At 43.4% G+C, this 14,768-nt stretch overlaps 1 pseudogene; it reads left to right on the plus strand.

Moving 5' to 3' along the window:
• Positions 1-14,768, plus strand: part of LOC119311215 — a 118,570-nt pseudogene that overhangs the window by 37,893 nt on the left and 65,909 nt on the right.

The following is a 14,768-nucleotide window of genomic DNA, read 5'->3' on the forward strand; positions in this document are numbered from 1 at the left end:
GGATCCTCGTATTCGCTCGACACATGGAGATGGTCATTATTGAAGCACAGAAGCCGAGGAGTACAACATTGATGGGAAGCCGGACACCTTTTGTTACAACAGGTACTTTTGAGTATTCGGAGATGGAACCCACCTTGCAATGCTGAAGACAAACTGCGCGCCGGACTCATCGTCATTGAAGCCTGGTTCAGGGGCTACTGAGGGGGTCCTGGATTAGGGGGTATCCGGACAGCCGGACTATATACTTTGGCCGGACTGTTGGACCGTGAAGATACAAGACTCAAGACTTCGTCACGTGTCCGGATGGGACTCTCCTTTGCGTGGAAGACAAGCTTGGAGATCCGGATATTATATTTCCTTCTTTGTAACCGACTCCATGTAAACCCTAGCCTTGTCTGGTGTCTATATAAACAGGAGGGTTTAGTCCTTAGAGACACAATCATAATCATCATAGGCTAGCTTCTAGGGTTTAGCCTCTACGATCTCGTGGTAGATCAACTCTTGTAACACCCATATCGTCAATATCAATCAAGTAGGAAGTAGGGTTTTACCTCCATCGAGAGGGCCCGAACCTGGGTAAAAACATTGTGTCCCTTGCCTCCTGTTACCATCAGCCTTAGACACACAGATCGGGACCCCCTACCCGAGATCCGCCGGTTTTGACATCGACAGTGTCTGCCTTAACAACATGCCTAAAAGTATCATCATAATCAATACCAAATCCCTGCTTGAAACCTTTTGCAACTAATCTCGCCTTATATCTGTCTATGCTCCCGTCAAACTTTCTCTTAATTTTGTATACCCACTTACAATCTATGACATTTATGCCCTTTGTTGGTGGTACTAGATGCCAAGTTTTATTTTTCATAAGTGCGTCATATTTAACATCCATGGCCTTTTTCCATTCCTTACTAGCAAGTGCATCATGCAAATGAGTTGGTTCACCCATACTAGTGAGAAAGGCATGTTTAATTTTATCATACCTTATAGTGCCATCTATGTATTCCTTCTTTTAACAATACCAGACTGGGATCTCGTGTGTCCATGTGGAATACCTAGCGTAGCAGAATCCATAGCAGAATTCACAACCACAAAAGATCCGGCCGGATCTGCTGCACCAGACCGCTCCAGATCTGAGGGGACGGAGATCTCCCTTGCGATTGGCACTCCAAGGGAAACGCGCCGCATGTCGCTCTTGTTGGTCGCTCCCTCGGGCGCGCAGGGCGAGACGTTGGTGCTGAGCCCCGCACCTGTTGCCTGGTCGGCCACCGGCCCATCCACCACGTGTGTGGCGCTCGAGGAGCCGCACTGGCCCATGCTGGCTCGGCTGGAGGGGCCCACGCTGCCTTGGCTGTCGGCGGCTGGCTCATGCGACGTGGAGGGATTCGCCTGGGATCGCATGTCTGACATGCTGATGCAAGGATTTTCCTCGGATCCTGTTCTGCTATTGCCCGAATCTACCTGGAATCCCGTGACAGCTCTGGTTGCATCCCCTTGCATGAAATCACGCCTTGAAGCTGCAGTTTTATCATCAAAAATCACATTTTGTTTGGGATTAATCACATGATTAGCACTATTTAACTCGCCCTCGTGATCTGGACTAGACATATATTCCGGAAGAAGTGCAATCCCTGCACGAAGTAGGGCTCCGACATTTGGATGAAGCTTTGCAAAAGGGAATATCGTTTCATCAAATATAACATCAGGAGAAATTTAGATTCGTCCAGTAGAAATCTTATGATACTTGTAACCTTTGTGAAGGTTACTATAACCAAGAATAACACATTGAGTAGAACGGAACTCAAGTTTGTGATGATTATATGGACGAAGATTAGGATAACAAGCATACCTGAAAATTCTTAGGGAATTGTAGTATGGTGTTTGATGAAACAATTTTTCCAAGGGAGTAATATGTCCAATCACTTTGCTAGGAAGACGATTTATAAGATAAGTGGCAGCAAGAAAGGCTTCATCCCAATATTTTAAGGGCATGGATGCATGAGCTAGAAGGGATAGACCTACTTCAACAATGGGGCGATGTTTACGCTTGGCGGAGCCATTCAGCTGATGAGCATGAGGACAAGAGACATGATGACTACTACCAATATCATGAAAGAAAGAGTTGAGTTTCTCATACTCTCCTCCCCAGTCACTTTGGACTGCAATAATTTTTCTGTTAAACTGACGCTCAACAAGTTTCTGAAATTCTTGGAAGATGGAAAGAACATTAGATTTAAACTTAAGCAAATATATCCAAGTGAACTTGCTAAAGTCATCAATAAAACTAACATAATATTTTTTTTTCTTCCAAAAGAATCTCTTGCATGACCCCATACATCACTGAAAATAAGTTCCAACAGAGCACGAGACACACTATTTGACTTAGGATAAGGGAGTTGGTGACTCTTTGCACACTCACAAACATCACAAACAGACTCAATATTTTGACTAGGTGACAATGGAAGATTGCCTTTATTCACTACTTGCTTGACTATGACCGAAGAAGCATGTCCTAATCTTTGATGCCATCTTGCCAAAGAGGGCTTGACGACGGAGTAGACTTGATGACGACACTTTTGACTAAGTGCTCCGGATGTGATGGGATACAAGCCTCCAATGCATCTACCGTGGTGAATGAGTTCCCTCATTGCCCGGTCCTTTATGAAACAAATATGTTGGATGATTTTCAAAAAAGACATTATTATCGGCAGATAAACAGGACATGGATGCAAGGTTCTTGTCGGCTTGTGGGAGATGAAGAACATCTTTTAGAACTAGATCATGTTTACGAGTAGGGAAATTAATAGATGCTTGACCAATGTGACAAATATCCCTACCTCCACCACTTGCGGTGTGAATTTGATCGTTGCCGAAGTATCTCTCCCTCACAAAGAGCGTCTCAAGCTCATTGGTGACATGATCAGTGGCCCCGAGTCGGCGTATAAGACTGTGCCATCACCTCCTCGCTCCCTCATTGCAATGGCGACATGACGAGCATCAGGGACATAGTCTTCATCGTAATGATGCCAACAGTCCATGACCTTGTGGCCTGGTTCTTGCATAATTGGCACCGAACGCGGTTGTTGGAGGAAGAACCAGAGGAGGCGTGATTGTTGTTGAAGCCGCCCCCTCCAGATTGGGTAGGAGCGTTGTTGTTGGTGTAGCCGCTCCCGCCTAGTCGCGCGCCTGAACCGTTGCCGCCGCTCCCACCGCCGCCGCCGCTGTTGTTGCGGTTCCTCCCTTGGTGATCGCACCCACGGCCAGCACCGTGGCCACACGAGGCAGCATTGGCTGAAGACTAGCACACATTCATCCCATGGAGAAGATTGAGACGTGTGTCAAAGCTGAGAAGTTGTGTGTATAGCTCCTGGACAGACACAGGTTCAACCCGCGCAGCAAGGGCCGACACGATCAGGTTGTAGTCAAGGTCGAGGCCGGCCAAAACTTGGGAGACGATCTTGCCTCTTGTCATCAGGGCTACGGTGCAGGCAATCTCATCCGTGAGCATCTTGATCTTGGCTAAATACTCTGCCATGGACATATTTCCCTTCTTGAGGTTCATGAGTTCTATTCGAGTGTTGATCGCTTGCGCTTAGGATTGGGCAGCAAACATGGCTTCGATCACTGCCCACAGCTTCGCCAGTGTTTGAAGAGTAACCACCTGTGCAAGAATCTTGAGAGACAGAGAACCCATCAGAAAGCCCTGAACATGTTGCTGTTGTGCACACTAGAGAACGCGCGCGTAATTGGTGATCTACTCCTCCTTCCCATCCTTGGTGATGGTGAGTGTTTTCGGTGGCGCCTGGCTCGTCGGATTAAGGTGGTGGCCCATCTATGCACCCTTGATTTGGGGTAGCATGATGGCCTTCCACATGAGGTAGTTGCTCCTCGTAAGCTTCTCCTGGGGATGATCTGATGGGCGTGGCAAAGGATGGATTGGAGGAGGGGGAAGGGGCGAAGGTGGATGCTGATGCAAGGTACGTGGTGAGGGCACTCATGGTGCTGGAGGTGGTGGAAGCGGTGGTCATGGCGATAGGTTGAAGAACGGCTTGGCTAGATGTGATCTCCTTTTGATCTTAGGAAGAAGTCGCTCTGATTACCATGTAAGATATTTGGGAAGCGTTAAACCCTTTGCTCGGGCCGCACTTATATTTATATGGGCAATGTTGTGGCTTACAAGATGAGAACGATTGATAGATCAATTACAAAAGGTCGGTAGAAAGAGTTGGAACAGAAGAAGAGATAGAGAAGGAATACAAGTATAAACAAGAGTTCTATCTCTAAACAATTATTCCAACAAGGGCATCAAGGCGGCCGTGGCGGGGGCTCTGGTGTACTACTACCCCATGGCCGGGCGCCTCAGGAAGCTCCCCAGAGGAAACAAGCTAGAGGTCGACTGCGTGGGGGAAGGGGTGATGTTCGTGGAGGCGGCAGCGGACGTGCGGTTGGAGGACCTCGGCCAGCCATTGGTGCCGCCATACCCGTGCGTGGAGGAGTTCATGGGAGATACCAGTGACATCAGATATGTCATTGGCAAGCCTCTGCTCTTCCTGCAGGTAGCTTTTTTCTTTTCTTTTTGTGGGATGGTAACCAATGGTTCTTTTTTCTTGCGAGGGTTAACTATACAATCTCCGAAGCTCACCTCCCCTTCGGCCCCCTAGCCCCTGCTCCCCTTCACCACGCGCTGCACCGGCCGCCACTCCGGCGCCGGCAGACACCCCTTGCGTCGTGCTCCACTCCGAAGCCGGCGGCCACCTCCCTCCCACGTGCCCTGGCCTCGCGGGTCTCGCTCTCCGGATTGTCCTCTTCTGAGATCTCCTCTCCCGCCTCATCTCCCGCGCCGCGTCCAGGCCCGTCCTCCCCTGCTCTGCCGCCCCCTCGCCTGAAGCTCCGGTCCATCGTCGTCACCCTGGTGGTTGGCACACCCTTTGGCCCGCTTGTCCAGGGCAGTGGGGTGGGGCCTTTGCACCCGCCTTCGGCTGTGGATGACTGGCAAACCAAGCGGAGCTGCCGGCCGAGGGGTACGTCTGCTCGCCGTTCTCTACCCATGCAGCACCATCAGGCCCGGCGCGTGCTGGTGGTGCCCCGGACCCAGCCGGAGTCGCGGGTGCCGCCTGCTCTATTTGGATGTTGCTACAACTGTGGCAAGGACTACGGCCATATCTCGGTGGAGTGTTGGAACCCAAGCTTCTGCATCCGGTGTGGTGGAGATAGGCACATCTCGTGTGGATGCACGCGTCCCCGCAGTCCTTCGCCAGTCGATCAGCCGTGTGATACGTCTCCGTCGTATCTACTTTTCCAAACACTTTTGCCCTTGTTTTGGACTCTAATTTGCATGATTTGAATGGAACTAACCCGGACTGACGTTGTTTTCAGCAGAACTGCCATGGTGTTATTTTTGTGCAGAAATAAAATTTCTCAGAATGCCCTGGAAATCCATGGAGCAACTTCTCAGAATTAATAAAAAATATTGGCGAAAGAAATAGCGTCAGGGGGCCCACACCCTGTCCACGAGGGTGGGGGTGCTCCCCCTCCCCCTGGGCGCGCCCCTTGCCTCGTGGGCCCCCTGGACGTCCACCGACCTCAACTCCAACTTCATATATTCTCTTTCGCGGAGAAAAAAATCACAGAGAAATATTCATTGCGTTTTACGATACGGAGCCACCGCCAAGCCCTAACCTCTCTCAGGAGGGCTGATCTGGAGTCCGTTCGGGGCTCCGGAGAGGGGGATTCGTCGCTGTCGTCATCATCAACCATCCTCCATCTCCAATTTCATGATGCTCACCGCCGTGCGTGAGCAATTCCATCATAGGCTTGCTGGACGGTGATGGGTTGGATGAGATTTACCATGTAATCATGTTAGTTTTGTTAGGGTTTGATCCCTAGTATCCACTATCTTCTGAGATTGATGTTGCTATGACTTTGCTATGCTTAATGCTTGTCACTAGGGCCCGAGTGCCATGATTTCAGATCTGAACCTATTATGTTTTCATGAATATATGTGAGTTCTTGATCCTATCTTGCAAGTCTATAGTCACCTATTATGTGTTATGATCCGACAACCCCGAAGTGACAATAACCAAGATACTTCTCGGTGATGACCGTAGTTTGAGGAGTTCATGTATTCACTATGTGTTAATGCTTTGGTCTAGTACTCTATTAAAAGGAGGCATTAATATCCCTTAGTTTCCACTAGGACCCCGCTGCCACGGGAGGGTAGGACAAAAGATGCCGTGCAAGTTCTTTTCCATAAACATATTCGGAATACATGCCTACATTACATTGATGAACTGGATCTAGTTCTGTGTCACCCTATGTTATAACTGTTACATGATGAACCGCAACCGACATAATTATCATCACTGATCCAATGCCTACGAGCTTTTCACATATTGCTCTTTGCTTAGTTACTTTACCGTTGCTGCTGTTACCATTACTATCATACTACTTTGCTACTAAATACTTTGCTGTAGATACTAAGTTATCCAGGTGTTGTTGAATTGACAACTCAACTGCTAATACTTGAGAATATTCTTTGGCTCCCCTTGTGTCGAATCAATAAATTTGGGTTGAATGCTCTACCCTCGAAAACTGTTGCGATCCCCTATACTTGTGGGTTATCAAGACTATTTTCTGGCGCCGTTGCCGGGGAGCATAGCTCTATTCTTTGAGTCACTTGGGATTTATATCTTCTGGTCACTATGAGAAACTTGAAAGACGAAAGAACTAAGATTTTTCCTTCTACTACGAGGGGAGGTAAGGAACTGCCATCTAGCTCTGCACTAGATTCTCCTTCTGTTATGAGTAAGCTTGCGACACCTAAACTTGCTACTGCTATGAATTCTGATATGTCGCATGTTATTGATGATGCTACTTCTACTATGCATGATACTTATGATGAAACTACTTCTATGCTTGATACTACTGTGCCATTAGGTGAATTTCTTGATGAACAACTTGCTAGGGCTAGAGAGAATGAAATTATTGAAAATGAAATTGTTGAAGATAGTGATGATGAAGGTCTTCTTTCTTGCAATGATAGATCTGGTCTTAAGAAATTATTAGCTAAACTGAAATCGAAAACTCTAAATGCCAGAATGAAATATGACCCTACTTTTGCTACTTCACCTATCTTTATTACTCATAAGGATTATGAATTCTCTGTCGATCCTGAGATAATTACTTTGGTTGAATCTGATCCTTTTTATGGCTATGAATCTGAAACTCTTGTGGCACATCTTACTAAATTGAACGATATAGCCACCCTGTTCACTAATGATGATAAATCTCGCTATTATTATATCCTTAAGATATTTCCATTCTCATTAAAGGGTGATGCTAAAACTTGGTTTAATTCTCTTGATCCTGGTTGTGTGCGTAGCCCCCAGGATATGATTTATTACTTCTCTGCTAAATATTTCCCTGCTCATAAGAAACAAGCTGCCTTGAGGGAAATATATAATTTTGTGCAAATTGAAGAAGAGAGTCTCCCACAAGCTTGGGGGGGGGCTTCTCCGATTACTTAATGCTTTGCCTGATCATCCTCTTAAGAAAAATGAAATACTTGATATCTTTTATAATGGACTAACTGATGCTTCCAAGGACCACTTGGATAGTTGTGCTAGTTGTGTTTTCAAGGAAAGAACAGTCAACCAAGCTGAATTACTATTGAATAATATGTTGACTAATGAAAATAATTGGACTCTTCCTGAGCCAATTGAGCCAACTCCTGAGCCTATTCCTAAACCAACTCCGAAGAAGAGGGGTGTTCTATTTCTCAGTCCTGAAGATATGCAAGAGGCAAAGAAATCTATGAAATAAAAAGGTATTAAAGCTGAAGATGTTAAGAATTTACCTCCTATTGAAGAGATACATGGTCTTAATATACCTCCTATTGAAGAAACACATGGTCTTCATAACTCGACATAGGTAGTAAAGGTAAATTCTCTCTATAGATATGGTAAAGTTGAAATTCCATCTACTAACTTTCCTAGCCAATGTTTAGATGAATTTGATGACTTTATGGCTAGACAAGAAAGTTTTTAATGCCTATGTTGGTAGAGAATCAAAGAGGAATGCTTACATGATTGGACGCTTGAGTGATTATATGGCTAGAGTTAAAGGTGAACTTAAACTCATTAGCAAATATGCTTCTATGGTTACCACTCAAGCAGAACAAGTACTTAAAGCTCAAAGTAATTTGCTCGATGAATTAAATAATAAACATGATTTTGCTGTTAGAGTGGCTACTAGAACTGGTAAAATGACTCAGGAACCTTTGTATCCTTAAGGCCACCCTAAAAGAATCGAGCAGTATTCTCAAAGAAATAATTTAGATGCTCCTAGTCCTTCTAAAAAGAAGAAAAACAAAAATGATAGGACTTTGCATGCTTCTAGTGAACCTGTTATAGACACACCTGAGAATCCCAATGATATTTCTATTTCTGATGCTGAAACACAATCTAGTGATGAACATGAACCTAGTGATAATGATAATGATAATGTTCATGTTGATGCTCAATCTAGCAATAATAATGATGTAGAGATTGAACCTGCTGTTGATCTTGATAACCCACAATCAAGGAATCAACGTTATGATAAGAGAGACTTTGTTGCTAGGAAGCACAGTAAGGAAAGAGAACCATGGGTTCAGAAACCCATGCCTTTTCCTCCATAGCCATCCAAGAAAAAGGATGATGAGGATTTTGAACGCTTTGCTGAAATGATTAGACCTATCTTCTTACGCATGCGCTTAACTGATATGCTTAAAGTAAGTCCTTATGCTAAATATATGAAATATATCATTACAAATAAAAGAAAGATATCGGAAGCTGAAATTTCCACCATGCTTGCTAATTTATACTTTTAAAGGTGGAATACCTAAGAAACTTGGAGATCCAGGAGTGCCAACTATACCATGCTCCATTAAAAGAAATTATGTTAAAACTGCTTTATGTGATCTTGGAGCCGGTGTTAGTGTTATGCCTCTCTCTTTATATCGTAGACTTGAATTGAATAAGTTGATACCTACTGAAATATCTTTGCAAATGGATGATAAATCAACTGCTATACATGTCGGTATTTGTGAGGATGTGCCTGTTGTGGTTGCAAACGTCACTATCTTAACGGACTTTGTTATTCTTGATATTCCCGAGGATGGTAGTATGTCGATTATCCTTGGTAGACCCTTTTTGAATACTGCAGGGGCTGTTATTGATTGCAACAAAGGCAATGTCACTTTTCATCTTAATGGTAATGAGCATACGGTACACTTTCCGAGGAAACAACCTCAAGTTCATAGCATCAATTCTATTGGAAAAGTTCCAACTATCATTATTGGAGATTTTGAATTTCCTCTTCCTACTGTCAAGAAAAAAATGATATTCTTATTATTGGGGATGTTCATATCCCCGTTGAGGTAACCTAATGTTATTCGAAATTTCTCCAGTTCCATGTTATTCGGAATGAGTTTGTTAACAAGACTTGATCAACCTTGTTAGTGGATTCCTTTTAATGAGCATGAGATGGATGAAACTAGAAGGCACAACCTTCTGTACCCTCCTTTTAATTTCTGTTAATTAGAATAAATAAACCAAAAATAGTATTATATGTCTATTTTCTGAATTATCCATGCAATAAAAATATCCCTAAAATAAAAGTTCTCCAAATGCCCTGCCAATTTAGTATGATTTTTTATGGAATATTTGAGGATTTTAGGCACTGAGAACACATCAGGGGGGCAAGCACCTGGCAACGAGGGTCCAGGGCGCGCCCACCCTTACAAGGCACGCCCCCTGCCTCGTGGGCCCATGGTGGCCCCCCTCCACTTATTCCTGCACCCACACACTCCATCTTCCTCCCAAAAAATCCCCATCTAGCTCAAGCACGAGTTCTAGCTCGTTTTGTTGTGATTTTCGATCTCCTTGCTCAAAGCTCCATTAACAAAACTGCTTTGGGAGATTATTCTTTGGTGTGTGACTCCTCTAATGGTCCAATTAATTTTTGTTCTAGTGCTTTATCCATTGCAAAATTTTGCTGCCTAGGTGACCCTGTTCTTGAGCTTGCATGTCAAATTTATGAGGTCCCAAGTAATTCTAATGCATGATATAGGCTCTAGGCACTTATGGGAGTAGTTGCTATCAATCTTGTTTAGTTTGATTCACTTTTATTTTGAAGTTACTAAAAATTTCAGAAATTTTTTCAGAGGAAGAAATATGTCTATGAAAATGTACCAAGGTGGTTCTTCAAGGAAGAAGGGACACAGGCTCGCAATGCGTGAACCGGACGATGACCCACCAAGGGAAGCTGATGTGCGGCCTTGTGAATGGCCTTCGGAAGAGTTTATGGTCAATGCAGGCATCAAGGATGAATTTGATGCATATGTGTGTAATGCCGATCTTGAGGACTTCATGCAAGATAAGTGTCCTCGGTACTACTATTTGACTGATTCATTTGTGAGAAGGTTTAAATTTTCATCTTCTCGTAATTCTCAAAGTGTCTTGTTTGATATTTATGATCAATCATATACCATGGACCTAGAAGATTTTACTACTACTTGCAAACTTCCACAATGGGGTAGTGTTAATGAACCCTGTAAATCTGAATATAAAGACTTTCTTGCTAGTATCACTGTGGGAGAATCTAGAGATATAGCGCAAGCTACCATAGGGAGCATTCATTTTCCTGCTATACATATATTTTGCTCTCTTCATTGGTAGATGCATTAATGGTAAAAATGAAGCATGTCACATGTGTGTTCCTGATCTTTGTGTCCTCAAGAGTGTTGTATTAGGTAATAAAGATTACAACTTGGGGGCAATTGTTGCATGTAGGTTGCATAATAATGGTTTATCTGGATATTTGTTTGGAGGGATTTATGCGACTCGTGTTGCTAATTATCTTGGTATACCTCCACGTGAGGGTGATAGGGAATTGCCTCCCGCTTATTTAGATTATAATGCTATGGTCAGTCATCATTTTCTTGAGAGGAACGAACAATTCCTCCAATATCGACTAATCTTTGACAGATGTCGCGTTGTCCATGTTACTCTCCCTGCTCCTGCCCTTTCTGATTATCAGGCAAAAAGAACATATGTCGTCACCAGGGAGGAGGCAACCGAATACGAGAGGAGAGCGGAGGCAGCTCGCCGCCATGCCGCAGCTCAGGAGGCATTGGCTGCTGCATCTCAGTACGACCCCAATTACAACTTCGGATATCAGTCATGCTACCCTTGGCCATAGACCAACTTAGGCCAAAAGACTAAGCTTGGGGGAGTACATATTTCTCACTGACATTACATTCATGTTCACACACTCATTCTAGTTGTCGGTGCTCATACTTTTTCATTGTACTATCCATGCTAGTTTAATTTCCTTTTCTAGCTTTCTTCTTGTGTGTTTGATGAACCTTAAGAAAAACTAAAAAAATAGTTAGTTTACTTCCCGTGCTTTTAGTAGTAACTAAAAGAAAACCCAAAAAGATTTCTCGTTCTTCTTTTGCTTGTTGGGGGCTTTCCCGCGTAAATAGTTTTATTTCTTTTCTTTGGGGTCGAGAGGAGAAGACCATAATGAAAATGTTAGTGGCTCTCATGCATGATTGTTGATTTAACCAAGAGCCCATATTACCTTGTCTTCTCCCTTGAATTAAATGCTTGCAGATTCCAGCTTAGTCCAATGCACGTGCACTATTATTATTATACACACCATTCGGTCGTGCAAGTGAAAGGCAATAATGACGATATATGATGGACTGATTGAGATGAGAGAAGCTGGTATGAACTCGACCTCTCTTGTTTTTGTAAATATGATGAGTTCATCGTTCCTGATTCAGCCTATTATGAATAAACATGTTTGCAATGACAATTAGAGATTATAGTTGCTTATGCCATGCTTAATTAGCTAAGAGTTTATAATGGTTTACCTTGCGTGCCAACATGCTATTAAAATGGTTGTGATGTGGTATGATAGGGTGGTATCCTCCTTTGAATGATTCGAGTGACTTGACTTGGCACATGTTCACGCATGTAGTTGAAACAAAATCAACATAGCCTTCACGATATTTATGTTCATGGTGGATTATATCCTACTCATGTTTGCACTCAATGTTGATTAATTTTAATGCATGTCCATGACTGTTGTCGCTCTCTCAGTTGGTCGCTTCCCAGTCTCTTGCTAGCCTTCACCTGTACTAAGCGGGAATACTGCTTGTGCATCCAAACTTCATAAACCCCAAAGTTGTTCCATATGGGTCCACCATACCTTCCTATATGCGGTATTTACCTACCGTTCCAAGTAAATTTGTATGTGCCAAACTCCAAACCTTCAAATGAAATATTGTTTTGTATGCTCAAGCAGCTCATGTATCAACTAGGGCTGTCTGTATCTTCCATGCTTGGCGGGTTATTCTCAAGAGGAGTGGACTCCACTCCTCATTCACAAGAAAATGGCTGGTAATCGGGATGCCCAGTCCCATGACCAAAAGATCAAAAGCAAATCAAAATAATTAAAGAAAACTCCCCCAGGATTGTTGCTAGTTGGAGGCACCCGTTGTTTCGGGCAAGCCATGGATTGATGCTTGTTGGTGGATGGGGAGTATAAACTTTACCATTCTGTTTGTGAACCGCCTATAATGTGTGTAGCATGGAAGATATCGGGATCTCATAGTTGTTATGTTGACAGTGAAAGTATACCGCTCAAAATGTTATTCATCTCTATTTTAAAATCAATCTCTGGCACCTCTACAAATCCGTGCTTCCCTCTGCGAAGGGCCTATCTATTTACTTTTATGTTGAGTCATCACCCTCTTATTAAAAAGCACCTGCTGGAGAGCACACTGCATTTGCATGCATTACTATTAGTTTATATTGGGTATGACTTGACTGGATCTCTTTTACCATGAATTACAATGTTTAGTCAGTCCTTGATCTTCAAAGGTGCTCTGCATTTATGTATTGCGGTCTCAGAAAGGGGCTAGCGAGATACCATCTTGTTATATCATATTATGATTGTTTTGAGAAAGTGTTGTCATCCGAGATTTATTATTATTGCTGTCTAGTTGATTATGTCATTGATATGAGTAAACATGAGACCTAAGTGTTATTGTGAATATGGTTAGTTTATAATCTTTGCTGAAAACTTGAATGCTGGCTTTACATATTTGCAACAACAAGAGCAAACAGAGTTTGTAAAAGTTTTTCTTTATCACTTTCAGTTTGTCAACTGAATTGCTTGAAGACAAGCAAAGGTTTAAGCTTGGGGGAGTTGATACGTCTGCGTCGTATCTACTTTTCCAAACACTTTTGCCCTTGTTTTGGACTCTAATTTGCATGATTTGAATGGAACTAACCCGGACTGACGTTGTTTTCAGCAGAACTTCCATGATGTTATTTTTGTGTAGAAATAAAGTTCTCGGAATGTCCTGGAAATCCACGGAGCAACTTTTCAGAATTAATAAAAAATATTGGCGAAAGAAATAGCGTCAGGGGGCCCACACCCTGTCCACGAGGGTGGGGGGCGCGCCCCCTCCCCCTGGGCCTCTTTATATAGTGGGTTCTCTCCACCACTCTAAGTGGTGTGTGAGAAGAGAAAGGGAAGACCACACGCGCGCGCTCGCTCGCCTCGCCTCGCCTCGCCTGGCCGGGCCGGGTCGTGGCATGGTGAGACGAGGCGAGGCGGCGCGTACGTGCGATATGTGCATGAAAGGTCTGCCAAAATCCGTTCCGTCTCCTTGTAGGGGCACAACTTCCTTTTGCCGTTTTATTTTTATGTCTAGGCAGACAAGTTTTTGATTTCTTGTCCAGTAAGTATACGAATTAGAAACCGAGTCGGTTTGGGACTGTGATCGCGACACAATATCGCCTCTGGTCCTAGTATATATATACAGCTACCGGCTGCGACCAAAGACACACAGAAAACACCTAGGGTTTTGCCTCATCTCGCAACTTGCGCCACCATCATAGTCTACTCCATCCCAAACGCCGCCGTGCATCGGCGCGTGGGAGAGCAGGTCTCCGGAACCGTTCGTTTTTGCGATCCTGCACACAAAGAGGACGAATTAGGTTTTTGGGAAGCGCTATGCACGACTGCTCAAATTCGTCATCACGGGTCGTCTTCCATCTAAATCGGGCGGTGCTACTCATCGTTGTATTCATCACCGTCAGCAGCAGATCGTCACCAACATCATCATCAACACCGTCGTACCCATCATAGCTAACAAATAGTACATCCAACATCATCTGTTCATGTGTGTCTCTACAGCTATTGTTTCATGTTCACTGATGTTATGCTGGTATCCCTTCTAGTCATGAATTATTTACTGGAATTAATCATGAACTTGCCTAATTTTCCAACATGGCCAGTGTGACGCCCGGATAATCAAGCTACAGTAAAACTTTGCTAATGATGCCACGTCACCACGATTACTGTTACTAAACTCACATTGGTTCGAAACCGATTCAAATTCAAATTCAAAATAAAGTCAAACAGTTAAAGTTTTTAAAAGTCAAAACTAAAATGTTCTAAATGTAACAAATAATTCATAAGTAATGTTGGTGGAGGAACCACATTTTTATAAAATGTCTAAATGCATTCAAATAATTAAAACTGTAGGTAAAACAAATAAATAAATGTGTTGGTATTTTATAAAATACTAAACTATATTATTTGGGGGTTAAACCTTTTTGTGGCAGAGGTATAATTAGTGTTACTATTTAAGATACAACTTTTATGTTTTATAAAACTAGAATAAAATAAAACAGTAAAAGAAAAGG

This window comes from Triticum dicoccoides, chromosome 5B (genome assembly GCF_002162155.2).
Source record: "Triticum dicoccoides isolate Atlit2015 ecotype Zavitan chromosome 5B, WEW_v2.0, whole genome shotgun sequence".
NCBI lineage: Eukaryota > Viridiplantae > Streptophyta > Magnoliopsida > Poales > Poaceae > Triticum > Triticum dicoccoides.